This window comes from Osmia lignaria, chromosome 9 (assembly GCF_051020975.1).
Source record: "Osmia lignaria lignaria isolate PbOS001 chromosome 9, iyOsmLign1, whole genome shotgun sequence".
Classification (NCBI taxonomy): Eukaryota; Metazoa; Arthropoda; class Insecta; order Hymenoptera; family Megachilidae; genus Osmia; species Osmia lignaria.
In genome coordinates, this window is record NC_135040.1 from 10,353,519 (window position 1) to 10,371,236 (window position 17,718).

At 42.8% G+C, this 17,718-nt stretch overlaps 1 protein-coding gene and 1 long non-coding RNA gene across 13 annotated transcripts in view; one reads left to right on the forward strand and one right to left on the reverse strand.

The window, feature by feature from the left end:
* Positions 1-31: 31 nt before the first annotated feature.
* Positions 32-8,789, forward strand: LOC117601311 (uncharacterized). Of its 5 annotated transcripts, none has more exons than XR_004580656.2 (5): positions 32-722; positions 1,771-2,021; positions 2,094-2,316; positions 3,039-4,547; positions 4,842-8,789. It is a non-coding gene; the product is annotated as an uncharacterized LOC117601311 (long non-coding RNA). The 5 variants fall into 5 exon arrangements; XR_004580643.2 differs by having other exon boundaries at positions 3,039-4,753; positions 4,842-8,786; XR_004580647.2 differs by having other exon boundaries at positions 3,039-4,177; positions 4,321-8,786.
* Positions 8,790-14,136: 5,347 nt separating this feature from the next.
* Positions 14,137-17,718, reverse strand: part of LOC117601278 (farnesol dehydrogenase) — a 56,736-nt gene continuing 53,154 nt past the window's right edge. For 7 of the 8 annotated variants that reach the window (XM_076690065.1, XM_076690068.1, XM_076690066.1 and 4 more), the window contains one exon: positions 14,137-17,437. The gene's annotated coding sequence lies outside the window, so the exon portion shown is untranslated. The remainder of the gene's footprint in view (positions 17,438-17,718) is intronic. The other variant, XM_034317865.2, reaches the window with a different exon arrangement.

Here is a 17,718-nt window from a genome sequence, read left to right on the forward strand (position 1 = left end):
TAAACTCGGGGATGATGATGCACGAAAGTAATCTCGGTAAACTTCGTCCGTAACTTTCCGCGTTCCACCGTAACGCTTCGCATTTTTAACTCGAAATTGTACGCTGTAATTAAACCTCGCGAATTTTTTCGCGTGCAAAAAAAAATGCAGGTGGAAAGGAAGAAAATTGTGAACAGTTCCGGACGGTCGTAAAAATAATTTACACGCGTTTCTGGTGTTAGGTCGGGCGGCCGTCTTAAGCAGCGATAACGGGTCCCAATTAGCCTGGCTGTGAAACTACATATTCCATCTCCCATTTACGACGACATAATGCTACCTGTTTCACGCGAAGCCACGTATAATTGCAGACTAATGCTCGAGCGTCCGCAATCGTGGCAGGTGGCACATAATCGTGGCCTCGTAACCCTCGAACGAGTTAATCCGTGAGGCGTCGCGGTGCGTCGCGTCGCGACGCGACGCTTCCAACCACCAACCGTCATTGTAGTCGTGACTGGTGAGATCGTCGAGTTAGAGGCGACGCGACGTTTAAAAGTAGCTATAGCAAGTCTGATCCGCTTACCGGGTTTAAAAGTCGAGTGCTAACAGCGCAATTCATCCCATCAAGGAAAGAAGGGTCAGAGGAAATCGGCCATGAAAAGTTTCTGAGGAAAATGGAAAGAAAGAAGTAGCTGGAACTGCTAGTGGACGAACGAATAAAGCTATTTAACAAATTTACACTATGGGTATGTACAAAATCTAGACGAAATTAATCCTTTCTATTGTTGCGTTAGAAAAGTGATCAAAGAATCAGTCATCATTCGTACTCATTTCAACTTGTTCGTTCGACGACTCGTTTTATTCCCCGACACGAAAAGTATCGTTCGTCCTGTATGAAACTTTCCCGTCGTTTCTATACGGTCGGCGAGCTCGGTCGTTCTCATTTCTCCTCTCTGTGTTTCTATTTTTTGCCTCTTCCGAGATTGGAGGGTCGACGGAGTGGAAACAAGGGGTGACTGCGACTCTTCTTTTCTATTTTTTTGTTTGCGCGACGCTCGAGTGGCACCGTTTACGGAGACCGAAGGTACGTAGGACGTATCTACGTATTATTGCGACGATGAGTATCATTGCGATGAGATATGGAATTTTTACCAGTGGAATCCGGTTAAACACTTGTCTAAAGATACCGCTTGATAGAATCTTTTTGTTAATATCTATGATGTTGAAAAGAACATTGTTTGTTCGAATTGGAATTATTTCTACAATTGTTATAGTTTTTGATAAAAGAATATTCTGATAATGAGGAATAGATTGTTTATCTTAGTATATCTTTTAACTATAAGAAATTTTTAAAATTCCACGAAAAAATAGTCACAGGTGAGTGATGGTTGATCGAGTTGCTGGCTGTATAGCCCTAAATGATGTCGTTGGAATTGCTGTGGATTGTTACTATTCGATTCGGAAACTCCTCCTCTCGTAACGACTTATCGAATGCGACTTGTTGCATCCGAAAGCAATTATTTCCGGTCTTTACAGTATCACAACGTTGTGAAGTGTCGATTAATAATGTTGGCCAAACTTTGGTCTCTCGATCATACAGATACTAATTAAAGATTACATGGGAGTGATGAATGTCACGGTATGTATTATATTTTCGTGATTGATAACGAGCTTCTGATATCTCGAACAATATTGTTTTCTGATATTTCTACATCACACGTAATGGATGACGTCACATTATTCGTCTGTTTGTTACTTGGTATTAACAATTCGTTTAATGATTGTTGTCTTCAGGTGGCAATATTGAGTAATCTGACGAAAATAATGATAAAGATGATAAGGAAGCGTTAAGCACTGTTCTTAACAGATTAATTTGTTCTGTAACACTGGGACATAAGTAAATTACACCATAACTTACAGCGATGGTAAATTTACAGCCATGAATATAATCTTCAAAGTTACACGATTTATCACTATTCCAGAATTTATGTGGTAAAGGTATCTCCTATTAAGTAAATTAGTTCAACACTATCCACGGTGTACAGGTGCGTTTTCGAAATAGAAAGGAAAGAAAAATAAAATAAAAATAGTTCTACAATAATTGTCCTGTGTTTCAGATATTCTGGGAAAACTTGTCAATCAGAGACAGAGAGAATTAACGTGAAATCTTCTCGTGCCAGTTAGTCGGTACGAATAGTACTCGATTAAGCAGTTTGCCAAGTCGCACAACAGTTCGATGTGAGAGGAGCTTAAACTTGGAGTTGATGACACCTGTATTGCTACCGTGAGACAGAGACTAAGAAACAGAGGTACGAATAGAGGATGGCTGAATTTGCTAGGGTGAGTTACATCCACAGGGAAGGGACGAATTGCCGTTAGAATGCCCGAGAGTAGGTTCTCGTAATCAGCAGTACTCGCTAGTTCTCCGATTCGAGGGAAATTCGCAGCCGGATCACGTCGTTATTTAACGAGATTATGTCGTTAACCGACAGGATGCAGACTCGACCGATGTCGATCGCGATATGAAATTAAATTCGTACATTTTTCCTGATTAACGAGCACCGGCTGCGTAATCGCGTTTATGCTTTACACGTCGATCCACTTCAACTACGATCGATCGATCGCGTTTTCCTGCGTATTGCCAGTAAAATTACCCGTTTGTTTCAAATGTTACCGTAGTATCAGTCATGGTGTCCGAACTAAGACGCAATAATAATGGTGTGAAATAAATATATTCAACATTCCAAGGAGTTTCCCTCGATCGTCCTGTCAGCTCTAATGAACTCATCGACGACGTGTCTCTGACTGAATGAATGAATTTCGTGCGTGTCTCTTACGAGCGATGTCGGAATGTCGTAATGGAAGCTGCCTGTGGAATATCAGAGTGAGAGCGCGGTTGGAACGACGAGCCTCCTCGAGGATCCTCGAAACAAGAGTTTTGAATGTCGAATATCGAGCATTTATCTTGAATTAACACGATTTTCATTCATTCAAAACTTTGTACTATTGTATTCGATCACGCAAGCCTGTCAGACATCTATTTAGAATCTCTTTTTTTTTAGATTTCCCTGACTGATCAACGTTTCGTTATCCTCCCCGATCAGCTTGGTAAAAAGCACTCCGCATGGAACAAAATATTCAACGAACAAGAAAAATATCCCGAAGGACAGTACGAAAAAATGTTTATCAGCCGGTTGCTTTGCATACACGAAGGGAACCATGACTGGTAGGGGGAGGCCGAAGCATTGTGCGCAGAATTTCCACGGGGGAGGAGAATTCATGGGGTAATTCCGTGTTCGATACACCGTGTGCGCTTAAGGCTGCGATGTTACCGGCGTCACATAAGCGTAATACCGGATAAGCCGCAATAATGCAGACCCGCTGTGCGTGCATGCGAAAGTGGAATGGATCCTGCTGCTTGGAGAGCTTCAAGAGCCAAACGTCCGTGGAGCGTAATCATTGTAGCGAGATACGAATGGGGCCCTTCGCGAACCCACGTACAAATCCGCGAAAACTTTTTCCTAGCGCGGTGAAAGCTTTGCGAGCTTCAGAATCGTCCGTCGTGCGATTGACTCTTGCGCGATAAGCTTTTCTAGTTTTACCGCATTTTAAGGTAATGTTAAACTAATTTGTTATGGAATAACTTCCAATAATCAGAACAATGCTGGCGAAGGTTACCGTCAGCTATTTAATTAATTTAATTAGTTATCAAATAATTGATAATACCTATTACGGTGTAACGCTCTCAAAATCTACCATTTACTGCCCGTTAATTTAATCGAATCGTGAAATTAATTATTTTGCAGAACATTTGGTAGCGACACTACCCAAACGTTAGCTGATATCTATTAATTTAATCATTATCACTGCATCATTGAATATTCTCGTTCCCAGGGCTCCAAGATGTTTTTCCACGAACGCGATATTAGGATTTCCAGTCTAGTGTTAATGAATCAAGGAATCTTCCCGAGAAAATGCGGAAACAATTGGCAAGAAGATCAACGTTCCCCATTCAGCCTCCGCTATTAACTTACCCTCGGCACGTAGACGAGTATGGGGGTGAAATAAAGAGAAGAGAAAAAAAAATGAAGAAGGACACGGAGTCGCGGTCGCCATAATTTAGCGTTGGTATTACTACTGAATTCCCGGTTACTTTATCTCTAGCCGACGTTCTTTCTCCAAGAATGTTTACGATAAAGGGGTGAGATCCTTTGTTTCCGCATTTCCGACATCGCTTTGAAATTACTTTGCCGCCTTGGCCAAATTCTCCTATCCTTTTGTCCTATTTCACCGTCTACTTAAAGTGTATTTAAAACAATACCGGTTAATCGGCGATGTTTCCAGAGAAAAGGAATCCCGAGGACTCTTTCAAGGTATATCGTCCGAAATGAAATCATAAAAACTACGCGAAAGAGACGGATAAGGAGAAGAAGGAAGATAGATCTGGCCGTGACAAAATCGGTGCCGTAAAATGGCGGGCACAATGAAAGAATAAAATCCTTTTCGTGGGGGTAATTAGCGTGAGAAGCATTAAGGAGACACGAGGCAATTTCGAGGGACCATTTTTCACGGTAATCTAAGGCACTGCCGCCCACACCACCGGCTTGGATCGGTGTCTTCATTTCGCCTCACGGTCCGACGGTGAAAATCGTCCAGAATACCCGCCCCTCGGCGAAGGATTAGGAACCGTGAACACAATGGGGAAATGGAAAAAATCGTCCAGGAAATGGTGGACCATAGCTTGGGACGTCTTAGGACGGCTCGTTTACGATTTTCTGTTCGCTAATTGAACAATCACATTTTACGAAGCTAATGAGAAACTGAATCATGAAGATTAAATTAAAATAAAACTTTGTATGTTTCAGTAATTCGATAAACATTGTGCTAATCGATGCAATTGCCGCTCTTATGGACCGCCTGGAGCTTCGATAGAAATACCTGTATAACCGGAGGACTCGTGAATTCCGTCAATTGTTCTGCGACTCGGTCAAGGCTGGTCGAGAAACGGGCGCATAAATTTCGTCTGAACGGCATCAGCCCGAGAACGATTTTCAGCATTATCCAGGCAGGCGAAGGATAATCCGGATTTGTGCAATCGGGCCCTCAGCTGCAACGGTTCAGCAACCGGATGTGCAAACCGGCTCGGATAATAACTAGCCGCTTATCGGACACTTAAGACGATTTCGCAACGCTACTTGAAGCGTCTTTGAAACGCCTGCAGAAATCGGAAATGATCCGGACCCTCCTTCACGAGATCTCCAATTCGATTCAATTTGATCAGCGACAACGTTTGTTAACGTTTCAAAATTCTTTCGAAACGATACTCGATGAAATCGTAAAGTTTCTTTAACGATCGTTTACGTAATCAGCATTGGTACGTTGCGTTTCGCGGTGGGAATTAACCATGATTATCATGTGTAATTAACGCGGCCGGGACGCAGTTTTGAATTTAACAGAAATTCGCTGATGAAAGTCCACGAGAAGGTATTGTTAAAAATTTAAGCGACGCTCGCGAGGCAATTTCAAATGTAAATTATGGTCAGTGACTGGGAAATGTGGCTGGGTTCCGCTCGTCGTTTCACATAAATCGCCTTGTCAACTATCGTGTACCGTTTTTCTTTTTCCTTAGAAATAACTTTGCTATTCTTTGCTTTCCTCCCATCATTACATGCTTCAATTTTGAACTGAAATAGACTGAAAATTAAAGAAAACAGTGCAGAAACGCTAACGTTCTCCAGCTTCTTCAACTATACTCAAAGTTCTGGACGAACGTCTTAAAGGGACAGAATTAATTTATCTTAGAAATTACGATCATCGTTCAGATTAGAGCAGCTTAGAACTCGACAAAGAACGAACCAGGACTCGTTAAACTTTCCAGCTTCTGCAACATTAATATTTATAAGATAACCTATGCAAACGGTCGTCTGGGAGCTCGTCGAGCCTTTGTTAAGCTCTATTAAAATATGTGATCAACCAACACTCGTCCCTTTGCGTTGTGCGTGTACCCCCCCGGCCAGAAGTTCTCCAGTCTCGATGGAATTAATTACAATTACAGCATCGTGTCTAGTTCGTTCTTCAGTCTCCGTTGTTCGTCTCGCACCTGCCACCTTTGTAACCTGCGAATAAAGAGTAATTCGATGAAGGAGGGTTGAAATTGTCGCAAAGTCTATCTACCTATTGTAAAATAACCTCTTTGATGAAAATCCAAATTATTCGATAAGAAAAAAGAAAATACGATACGTTACACGATCATCATTTCCGAGAAACAGGGAAATTTATCGAGTAACAGAGAGGAAAGACTTGCGGAAGTACCGCGGTAACGATACAAGGTCCGGAATGGCGGGGAAGCAAGAAGGGGTGCGATTAATCGTCGACTAGCTGCTGGCACGCTCGATTTCCTCGGGCGTCGAAAAAAGAGTGGAAGGAAACAATTCGCGTTCTCGCGGATTCCTTTTAATTAATTACACCGGTAACCATCCAGACTGAAAATAATCGGAGCCCATCCACGCCTGCGTTTGTCTTTGGTCGATTAATTAATATTGCATCGGTCCCATCGGCCAAAAAGGGGGTGGAGAGTCGCGTCGCGTCGTCGCTCGGTCCGGTAACGTCGACATCAAAGCCGGCTTGAAATTCACCCTATTACACTCGACCTCAATTTCATTAACCAAAAGTACCGCGGTCCTCGATCCCTTCCCCCCCTTTCATCCCTCTTCGCGTCGATGTGCAAACGTGTTCGTCTCGAAAACGCGTTCGCAGGTGGCCGTACAAGTGGTCGCGGCTCACAGACAGGTCTGGAAATACGCTTATAATCGCGCGTTCATCGCAAAGATACATCTCGTGGCCCTCATTTCGCGAAACATGAAAGCGTAAACCGTCCTACCAGTTAACGGCCGTCTCATCTCTTCATTTTTCGAATGAATTCCGCGGAGATAAGGCGTTCACATCCCCTTTACGCTCGTATACACGGAAAATTTCACGTGGAAGATGTCGCATAGGGTCGAGTAAGAACAAGCAATCCCCCCGAGGATGGGATACGGCTATTTATTATACGCCGTCGTAACACCGAATTCATTGAACGGCGAATTCATTCGGCCGGCCATTTTACGTGGAATAAAGCTTGAAAAAAAAAAAGCCTCAGGAGGCATAAAGCTGGCACGGGGTCACGAGCCTCGTATCTCGTATTCACCCCTGCTCGTGTACCCGACTTTCCGACGGTATAAAAAAATACAAAAAGGGAAAAGATACGAGAAAGGAGAAACGGTGAAAAGAGAGAACGGGAAGCAGCGAGACGAAAGGAGAGAAAAAGAAAACGTTTTCCCAGTGACCCGCTTATCTCGCAAGAATGACAACAAAAAAACCTACCCCGTTCCGGAAACACACCCACCAACCAGTACATAGCCGACTGTTTCAGATGCTTTCCCGGCTGAAGAATAACGCTTTCAATGAGTTGATAGTACGGACCTGGATACTATTCTCCAAGAATAAATCTATAAGTGTTAAAAATTAAACAGACGTTTCACTTAAGTCGAAAAATTGACAATTGAGCAAATACTTTTGAACGGTGGTACATGCCCCACGCGTACGTGGCTGTCGCTTACATTCGATCCATACTTTGGCAAAATATAAAAAGAGATTGCATGGCTGATTTATGTAAATACCTTTGGCCCGCGGATAAACGGGTTCTCCTGTCGAACCGTACTGGAAGAGGCTGGTACATTTGATGGTGGCGGCGAGGGTGCAAGGACGAGGGTGCCTGGTAAAGGCTTAGGAGCGAGGAACGCCCGACGGGCATCCAAGGAGTAAATATTTTTCGACGTCGTCACTCGCGAGGGATTCGCGAGAGTTTATCGCATTTCGCGCCCAGCTGCCTCGACTGCCGTGAATCAGGCGAGAAGGTTGCCGTTCAGAAGAGGCGAGCTGAAACGGCCCGAAGTGAACATGACGAAAAGAAGCAGGGAGAGGAAAGGAGTCGAAGCTTGAAAGTTGAGAAGAGGTTACCAGACCTGGTATATACATGCTCGTCTGGACAACCGTATTTCACCAGCCAAGTCAGGGCTTAGTCAATTTGCGAGTTGACTACCTACACCTCTGGAAGTTTAAATAATCTAGACTCGTCTACCTAACCAGTTTCTACCAGCTGCTTTCGAGAATTCGACGTCATTCCAGTTGATTTCAATGACAATTTCAACCCCGATGAAACACCGTTCGGGCAGTTTTATCTAAAAAGAAAAAATATCGTCAGTAAAATGACCTGATTGGGATCAAGGTTGGCGAACTTTCAATTAACCAGTTCGTACGATCATCCTACAAATTAATACTTTAAACGTTACATGTATTATTGCATTTCCCGTATCCAGCTCGCTTTTCGACCTGTGACGTTTCATTAAATCGACGTCGATGGAACATCATTGTTATTTCCGTTATTGCTTTCTGCGTTGAAATTAATACAAATAGAGGGCTGCAGCGTCGACGACGATCATGATTTATCAATTTTTAAAGAGATTTTACGAAATTCGTTCCCGTGCGCGCAGTATCGTACCAAATGTTTCATATATTCCTGTTTTTTTCGACGGGTCAGAGATGATAAATGAAGCGGTACACCGTCCTACGTATAAGTATTATTTGCCGGATTATAATGAATTTTACACGGTCATAAGTTTCTAGTGTTTCCTGACTTTACTTTAATATTTGTGCACCAAGAGATTAATACAGACACATTGTAACAGCAATTGTTCCGAATACAATCATTTAAGCTCCCAATTTAGTACGATTCCCGAATGTTTTTTCTTTCTGTAATTATTCGATTACAAAATTATTAATTATTTCCATGCCAATCAGCATGTTAAAAGTCTCTGCTTTCATTAATTTGACAAGTCGATCATTAACCGACGTTAATGAATTTCCAGACTAACTGATAAATAAATATCACGTTTCATATTAAGTAAATTTAACCGAATAATCTAACAATATTATTCCATCAAATTTATGCTTTAATAATTAATACGAATCAAGAACATTAATGAACGCAACGCTGCAATCAAGAATGCTGTTGCAATCTCATTACATGAATTTTTAAGTAATTATATCAACATGTACGTGCTGAGTCAGCAAAAATTCGACTCTGTCATATGAAGCTTAATACAGAAATGGAAATGTAGCCGAAGCCGATTCAACTTCCCTGCTCGATTCTGAAATATTTACAACGACAACAGAGACAACCCTTTGGCCGAGATAGTAGCGAAGGGTTCGCGCACGACCAACCCTTTCGTCGCAATTCCAGGGTTCCCACGACGTCGAAACGCCAGCGTGAGGACGCATCCCCAGGAATCCGCAGGGCACCGCGTCGAAGCCGATTACCGGAACCAGCGCGCATCCGCTTCGGAATTCATACTTGACATCAAAGCAACGTCTGTTCGATGCATTATGTTAACGTAGACGTGTTCATCTAACTCTGATACACGCACCAACGCTCCTGTTTGCGTAGTCGCGCGTGCTCCAATCGGCGTGAACGGATCGTCGCCGGTTCGTCTGCCGTCTCCTTGGGCACGAACTGTAATTACTCAGCGTCGAGACGTCGGCTGTTCGATGACGTCTGTTCGAATCGAAAGAATCATTGAATCTGATGAAAAGTACCGATCGTTTTACCTGACAAGCTGGCTCAAAATCTTCTTACCGTTTCAAATCCTCCCAATACTCGTAGCTTTAATTAAACATTAATTCAGCGGAATTGTTAAACGTAACGAGATTAGCTCGAATACCGGGAAACTGAATCCTACGTCCAGTTACTCAGGTTTAATTCGCAGTCGCGCAGCGGGCGTTCGTAAGATTTCTCGTCGAATCGCAAGGTAGGGAAAGCCGGTTGTCTGAGCGCGTCTGTACGGTGCTGGATGCAGATCTTATTCAAGATTTACTTTGAAACACGAGACACGTGAAACGGCGTCAAAGCGGAGCACCGATTGCGCCATTAAGCCGTGTCGCAGAGGCGCCATGAAGGAGGCTCTTTCGTTCAAAGAGCTCGGATTTAATCGAATTACGCGCCTTATGAACATTTTAACCGTGTCATTCGTTCAAAGAGCAATCGTGACATTTTCTATTCTACCTTGCTCGAAAATCCCTCTACCGCTAATTGCACCGAGAAAATAAAAACATTTAATACATAGATTAATGTATCGAGATTGAAACGATAGTGATGGAAGAAACGTGAAATGTCGCGTTTTACGCCACTACGATAACCTCGTCATCCCTTTTGGTCAGCCATTATCGTGCTTTAACCTACTCGCTATCTAGCCAGTCTAGCTTCCTTTCAGCATTCTGACTCCATTTCGCTCGGCGTAATTAGATCAGTCTCTTCGGGTCTCGAGCGAGTGGCAAAGATCGTGGCAGAGCCAGGACACCCTTCCCCAGCTCGTGAACCGCGTGAAAAAGGCTTAATCGTATTTCCGGTGAGCTCGAGTCCTTCCTTTTTCTTTTTTATTTCGCGTTCATCTTTTCCATTAACTAATAAGCTAGCACGGGCTACGATTCTGAGAAGTAAGCAGCGTTAAAAAAAAGTTTCACGAAATACGAATGTCGAACTCTTTCCTCGGGCAGGGTTAGATCTTAATCCGAAATTGATACCTTCTCAAGAAGCGGGCAAATTTTTTCGCCAGTCCGCTCCTTGTACGCAAACAGAACTAATCGAACGAATTTCATTTTGATTTCTAAGGGAAGCATTAAGAATATTGGGTCGGCCATCTTTTCTATGGTTAAAAATTTCAATTTTAACAATGTCAGAGGGTAAACATTAATTCGAAGATGCAAATTTGTTAATCTTTCGCAACCCTTTTTCTAGGGCAATATTCAATCAAAGAGTATTCATTGCTCTTTCACGAATACCTCGATGTCTACCAAAACGCACAGACTCTATAACGAACGAGATTCTAGAACCAATTACGTTCGTTCAATCATACCTCGTTGTATTCCCATAGAAATCCAAGCCCGGACGTCGCGACGCGGAGAATCCGACCGCGCGAAGAATTCAGAAGCTAACAATTATTCACATTTTCCAGACGATTCCCCCGGCCAGCAGCCATGGCTGGTTCATAAAATCAAATCTGTCTGCCGCAGTCGAGCGGGTAGAATCACGCGAAAGTCCACGGAAAAAGGGGGTTGGTGTGGTGAGGGGACAACGAACGAGCCGAAACTACCCTCTTCCTTAAACCTTCTCCTCGCCAGGTTGCGCAAGATGCGAAAGTTTCTTCCGCGAGGAAAGTTTTGAATATTCAATACTCGCCGCGACAAGGGCGGGGAGAGAGGCGGGGGAGTGGCAGACGTTCTTGGACGGGGGTACCCGGAAGGAATTTCATTTTTCCTATTTTCTTCCGCGTCGGATTCGTCGAAGACGCTGGATGCAGCCTACCGAATCAACAGGGGAGACAAGAAGAGAAGGAAGGAACTCGACGAGACCGGGGCATTTTCTATTCGCGATGCGTCTCGGATCTGATCCACCCCTCGAACCTACCCCCTCTGTCCCGTGAATCCTTTCAGCAGATACGTCGAGCCGAGTCTCCAAGAGGGTTAGATGTTTTCGATGAATCGATTCGGGGGTACTTTCGCTATGCAAACTCCCTTTCCACCAGGGAGTGCTTCGTCCGTTGCACGCTACCTCTTGGACATACACCGTACTCGTCCCCTGATACAACTTTCGTCCTGGCGGCGAATCAACGGAGTTAAGGCTACACCCTCGCGTCTTGCGTCGCAGCCATTCTCCCTCGGACGACGAACTTCCGGTAACGAGGTTGCTCGCAAATTGCTACCAGCTATTCCCCGAGTGTTCGATCTCTGGCTGAGTCATAGCAGAGATCTCGCGGCTCTTCTGCGAATCGCGAGGGTTCCGAGCCTTTCCACAGGAAAATCTAACGGGAAAACTTAACCCGGACCTTCCGCGGGAATAGCGAAAGTTATCTAAGTTCGGAGAGAAAGTTCGGGGGTACAGTGGTATTAAATATTATTCCAGATGTGCGAGAAGAGTTCGGTAACTTGTTTCAATTTTGTTAGATTTCGCGAGCGAGTATGCGCAAAAATAATATCGCGAATGAACTTGTTCTATATAAACGAAATTTGATTTTATGGTTATTATTTTCGTAGTTACCGACATAAGTTTAAGTGTCGAATGCTTGATGGTGTCGAAGAGAACAATGAGTTTTCACGGATTAACTTTGATCTAACAATGTAGTAGCCCCGCTACTGTAATGTCACACCCCAGTGGTTTTCCTCGAGTTCGCGAGGAGAAACACAGAGGGTTAACTTCGGTTTGAATTAATAAACGAGGCTTTGCTTCTAATACCGGGCTTAACTCAGTTCAGTTTGTCGATCGGGCTGTGTAGCGGCAAACTGTAATCGGATTTTGCAGATTGCGCCCAATACGATACACCGACATTAGTTTGTCGCGACATATTTGAGCGCGTTCGTGAATCAATCAGCGGCCTCTTTCATAAGTGAAACCAACACTTGCAGCCCTTCAATTATCCACGCTAATCGAATCAATTGTCTCTCGGCTGCCACTCGTGCCTTCCGTTTCCCTTTTTCCCCACGTCCAACCAGTTTTCCGCTCTGAATGAAAACACGAGACGTTCAGCCAAGATTGCTTCCGCTGGCTGTAATTTGTGAAATAAAATCTAATTTCAACGTCTTTAGCTTCGCGAGAAGCAACGGACAAAGAGTTAATTAAAGTAGTGTTTTACAGTGACCAGTAGGTCTTGCAAAATTCATATCAATGCACATAAGAGAAAACAACCGGACATTTTCGTGTACTCTAATTTATACTTCTCCTTCGGAAGTTAATAAAAATTTTCCGAGGAAAAAGTTTCGTTAAGTAAAATTCAACATTTAGACACTGAACTCGTTCTTGTTACAGAATCTCTCTTCGAAAATCGCTTTCAAATTACACAAAGTGCAAACTCGATGAAACGAACTTCGCTACGATTCCTGGGAATTATTGCATTTATACCACGTTTCGATTAATATTCGTTCACAGTGTAAAACCTGGCCCCTCGTATCACCTCGATGAATAATACCTCGGTGAAGTTTCGCAACGGGCTCGGGTCTCGTTCGATTTCGAAGCTGGAGAACGAACGAAAAGTTTGCAGGGAATTCGTGGTGCCACGAGCCGGATTGTATTAAGGCGGGAACAATGAAATGAACGAACAGCGGCGAGGGGAATCGCGATTGCAAACTACCTTGTGGAATAACTGATTAAGATCAAAACGACGGAACTTTACGTTCCTCGGCGTTATTTTGGTAGAGAGATGAAACCGACGCGACGCGACGGAACGATATCGTTCCCTACACTTATCTTGATTATTCTGCAACTTCATATTCGAGTTTAAAAATGACAACCAAGGAATTAAAATAGTAAACGATGTAAATATTAATGAATCTTCTGAGTCAATTAACCGAAGTACCATATGGGTTTACCTCGTTTCGGACGCAATTACAAGGGAAACACTTCTTTACGCGAGCATTGTTCGAAGTAAGGAAGAGGAAGAGGGTGATGATCAGGGGATCCAGGTAGCAGTAATCGCGAGGGAAAGCATTAGGGGCTGTTTCTGAAGCTTATCGTGGTCGCACAGCGAGAACGGGAAAGCAAGGCGGACTCGAGCCATTCAATTGTTGCGATAACGTCGGGATCCAAGTCAAGACGCATCAGACTCGGCCGGAAACGACCCCATCGAACAGCTTCCTGCCCGTTTAGTCTTCTTCGTTCTTCCGACATAGCAAAACTCCAAACATTTCGATTCGTAGCTTGAAACATAGAAAATTGCCGATTAATTAATAGCAGATCAGAAAAAAGTGAATCGAAGGTAAGAAAGACGTAAAATGGTCGTATCGTTTTTCGTTTTCGCCCAATAACTCTGCCGCGTCCATTAAAGGATAGCCGGTTGCCACCCACGTCATCCCTCTGTACGTCCCTCAATGGTTGGTAGTGTGTCCGTGACAATGGGATCGCGCCGCTTCATGCATAAATGCGACGTAACAATAAACAGAGCCGCGCGAACGTTGGCTACGGGGGTTGCATAGGGGGGTGGCGGCAAGGAGAGACGCTTCAAAGGCCATGCATAGCCGGAGGATCAGAAACCGATATGAGATTTGGCTATGTATGAATGATGTATCTCGCGACCGCCGCTACTCGCAATCTCTGCCACCCTCTCGCTCGGCACTGCTCTGCTCTGCTCCGTTCGATCCACCGCTAGGAGAAAGGGACAGAATAGGAACACACAGAGGGAGGCTGGAATGTGTTCTATGTTTGTCCATGGATATGTACGGCTATATTGCATATATGTATACCCCAGTTTCACTTGGCAAAGGCGGTCCGAATAGGAAGGGTTTCGCGATCGTTGCCCTCCCTTATACACACCGCCGTAATTGCTTTTAATGGGGAAACGAACAAAATATTTTTACCGAGGGATGTATCCGGCCGATTGTTTTCATCCGACGACAGCTACGATTCGGTGTTGTAATACACTCTGTGGTTTCCCGGAGAACGCACAGTTAGTTGCAAAAGTATTGGCATGAGTTTCATTCCGATTCATTCTATGCTTTTTTAATGAGCATTGACCTGCTGCGAGTGCTTGATATGTCACACAATGTAAGAGTAATCGTTGAAATCTTTTTTGTGTAATCTTAATATTATTGCAAAGTTTACTTCTTTCTTCTTTTCAATTATGTACTCGGTTATACTAGATTTGTGTCAATAATCCTTGTACCAGTCAACGTGTTAAAGAACAAATGAAAATTTCAATTTTATACCTCGTTAATCAGTGAAATAAAGCTTACAGGTGGAACGCGTCAATTAAAATACCACCGTGATGGGTTGTACGCGTATAGAATAGTGCTTCCCGCTCGTATTGGATTTTTTCTTCCGGATCAGGCGGTGCTTCCGGCTCGTGTAAAAAATCAAGGAACGAATGTCATACGTCGTGGAAATAGCAGGAAAAACAGTGACCTGTTCTCTTCTGGTGATTTATCGTTGAAGTTTCACGAAACGAAACATGAATTCCCGATTGTTGTAGCGATGATTCATAGCAATATAAAGCGGGCGCAATAAAATCGCGCAGAAGTTCTGTGGCCCGGGGGTGTAAAAAAAAGATGAAATGAAAAAAAGGAAATCGTGCTGAAAGCTAGTTCTATGAAACTGCCGTGTCATCGTGAAATCGTCCCTGTTGACTACGTCCCCCTTTTTATTTTGTTTGTCTTTTGTTTAGGAGTTTTATAACGGTACTGAATATTAAACGATTTTTTTCTTCTATAGCTGATTATCCAATTAGAAACGCCAAATAAGGTGTCAGCTGTGTACGAGGAGAATGTAACCACTTCAAGGTGTTGGACGATCGTAAACCCTTACAGGTGATGAAGCAGAAGGGATGGGCGGTACTCCAGATCGTTGAATGAGGGGAAGGAGTAGTTGATGGAATATGAGGACTAATCGTAAGTCAAGTATCGAAAGGACTTAACCACCAGAAACCATTGACAAACATTTAATTCTTTTAGGTGCAACCAACTTTGTTCTTTTATATATTTCTCAAGTCCATGACACACTTTTGGCTTTCTATTATTTAAAATTTCACTGGAAGCTGTTCAATGGTTATAAAACCTTAGTTGGATGAAGAAATGTTATTTTTGAAAAAGAATCCTGCTCTCGTGAACGTTTGATGAACGACTATTAAAAAGTAATATTTTGAAAGAAGGAAAGTCGATCGTTTCTTTCGACCCTTTTAAGCTTCTGAATTGTTTCCCTTTAATCACAGAGCTTTCTATTGACTCACCCTTTCCGAACCACTTGCATCCAAGTTTTTCATAACAGACGTACTAATGACTTTTCTTTCAATTTTAATTGAAGAGAAAAAGAAGATTTGAAAAAAAAAAATATATGTATATATATTCCTCGTCGACTCGTCCAGTTTACAACGAGTAATATTTTCCACGTTAGCTCGTGGTCGGTTTCAAAATACAGTTTTCCAGCGTTCGCGAAACGATGGAGGCTCCAGAGGGTACTTAGCGCGAATCAACAATATTGCAACGCATTTGTTCACCAGAACACCCTGGCAATATTGGTGGTCCGCGTTTGGACGTCAAATAAAAGCTTCGTCCATGAATTATTTTGCCGGCTAATTTCCCCGGTGGCGCATTGCTTGGACGCAGGCCTGAGGGACGCTTGCGGAACGCTCGGACGTCACCGTCAAACTGACTTTATCAGAGTTAGGCTTGACAATGACCGTGTAAAGCTGTTAATCATGATTAAAGTTGTAACGCTGTACCGGTTACGAGCTCAGTTCTACAAACGAAACGGCTTGCGAAATGCGATCAATCGTTTCTTTGTGTAAAACGTGTTATGTAGATGAAAGGATGCGAAAAGAAGAAAAATAAATTTGTTATTCGGAGTGAAAAACAAACGTTTCGTTTTTGTTCCCAGGAATCCCGTTCTCCTTCGTTCTCAAAAATCCGTTTCTGGGTTTTGCTTGTGTCACTGGAGTAGATTCCAAAATAACAAAGCGATTTGACTACGTACAATCGGAACGCTAGCCACGACTGAAAGTCAACAAACAAATGTTTGCCCGTCTAATAATCGACTTCCATAATATGTTGAACCAACCAAAATGTTGAATCTTCCTGTTGTCATGCGTTGATATAGAAATGATTCGATCTTTGATGTTTGTCTTTCTGTCATAAAATGGCATCCGTGTTTTTCTGTCTTCTTTCATTCTTTTACGTTTAACTAATGAAATATGCAGGGGGATTTATTTTATTCACGATGACGCATCAAGTTTTCTTATTTTGTGGCATCTCGTCATCGTTTTAATGCTTCGTTAAATAAGCTGTAAGTCGTGAGGAAGACAATTACTTCTTTTGTGTTTCTTCTCAACTCGTCGATGGGTTTATTAACTTATATTTAAATTACAAAACTTATCGGGTAATAAAAAGGAATTATGTACAAAGTTCGCTTAGCGACGTAAAATTAACCGTAAAAGTAAAGTTCGATTATACTATATCGTGAGGAGGACGTGAGCGATACGTTACTCTGCAGTATGCAAATAAACGTTTAATATCACGTTCGTTGGTCGAATAATTAAGCGATTAATGCACGTGTCACTCGAATTCCAGTCGTTCTATTGCAGGCAATCACGGTCCAATTACACCTGCGATTGCATCAACTCGACAGAAATTATACCGTGATAACATTCTTACTCCCGAGTTCAGTCTAAATCGACAACGAAGAAAATCTGTCTCGTTACGACATGACTTTCCGTTTTCCGCGTCAATCAAGTCTTTTTTATTTCTCTTTCCTTTATCGATCTTCTCTTTGATTATTGAGAGATCACGGATTATCTCTGCCACAGACTTTTCTCCATAATGAGTCGTACGATCAACGACAAAGCCATGAGGAAAACGATCACTCCTGCTCCAACGAGAATGGCACCGTATTCTGTAAAAGAAATTCAATCGTTTCGTTCTACAATGTTTAATTTCATTCAACGCAGATGTAAACGAAGATACGGCGCGTGATATTTTCGATAGAATAACATTTTTCATGTAGCCGCAGCTCGTAATTAACGTTTTCATTGTTAATTGTGAAAAATGATGTAATATCGCGGTACAAGAGTTTGCATTTTCCACTTTTGATTCCGTAATTGGCAAATTCGAACGTATTTTTTTCCTTCGTAACGAGAGAAATTACATTGGTTTGCCGGTAATTTTAAATAACGA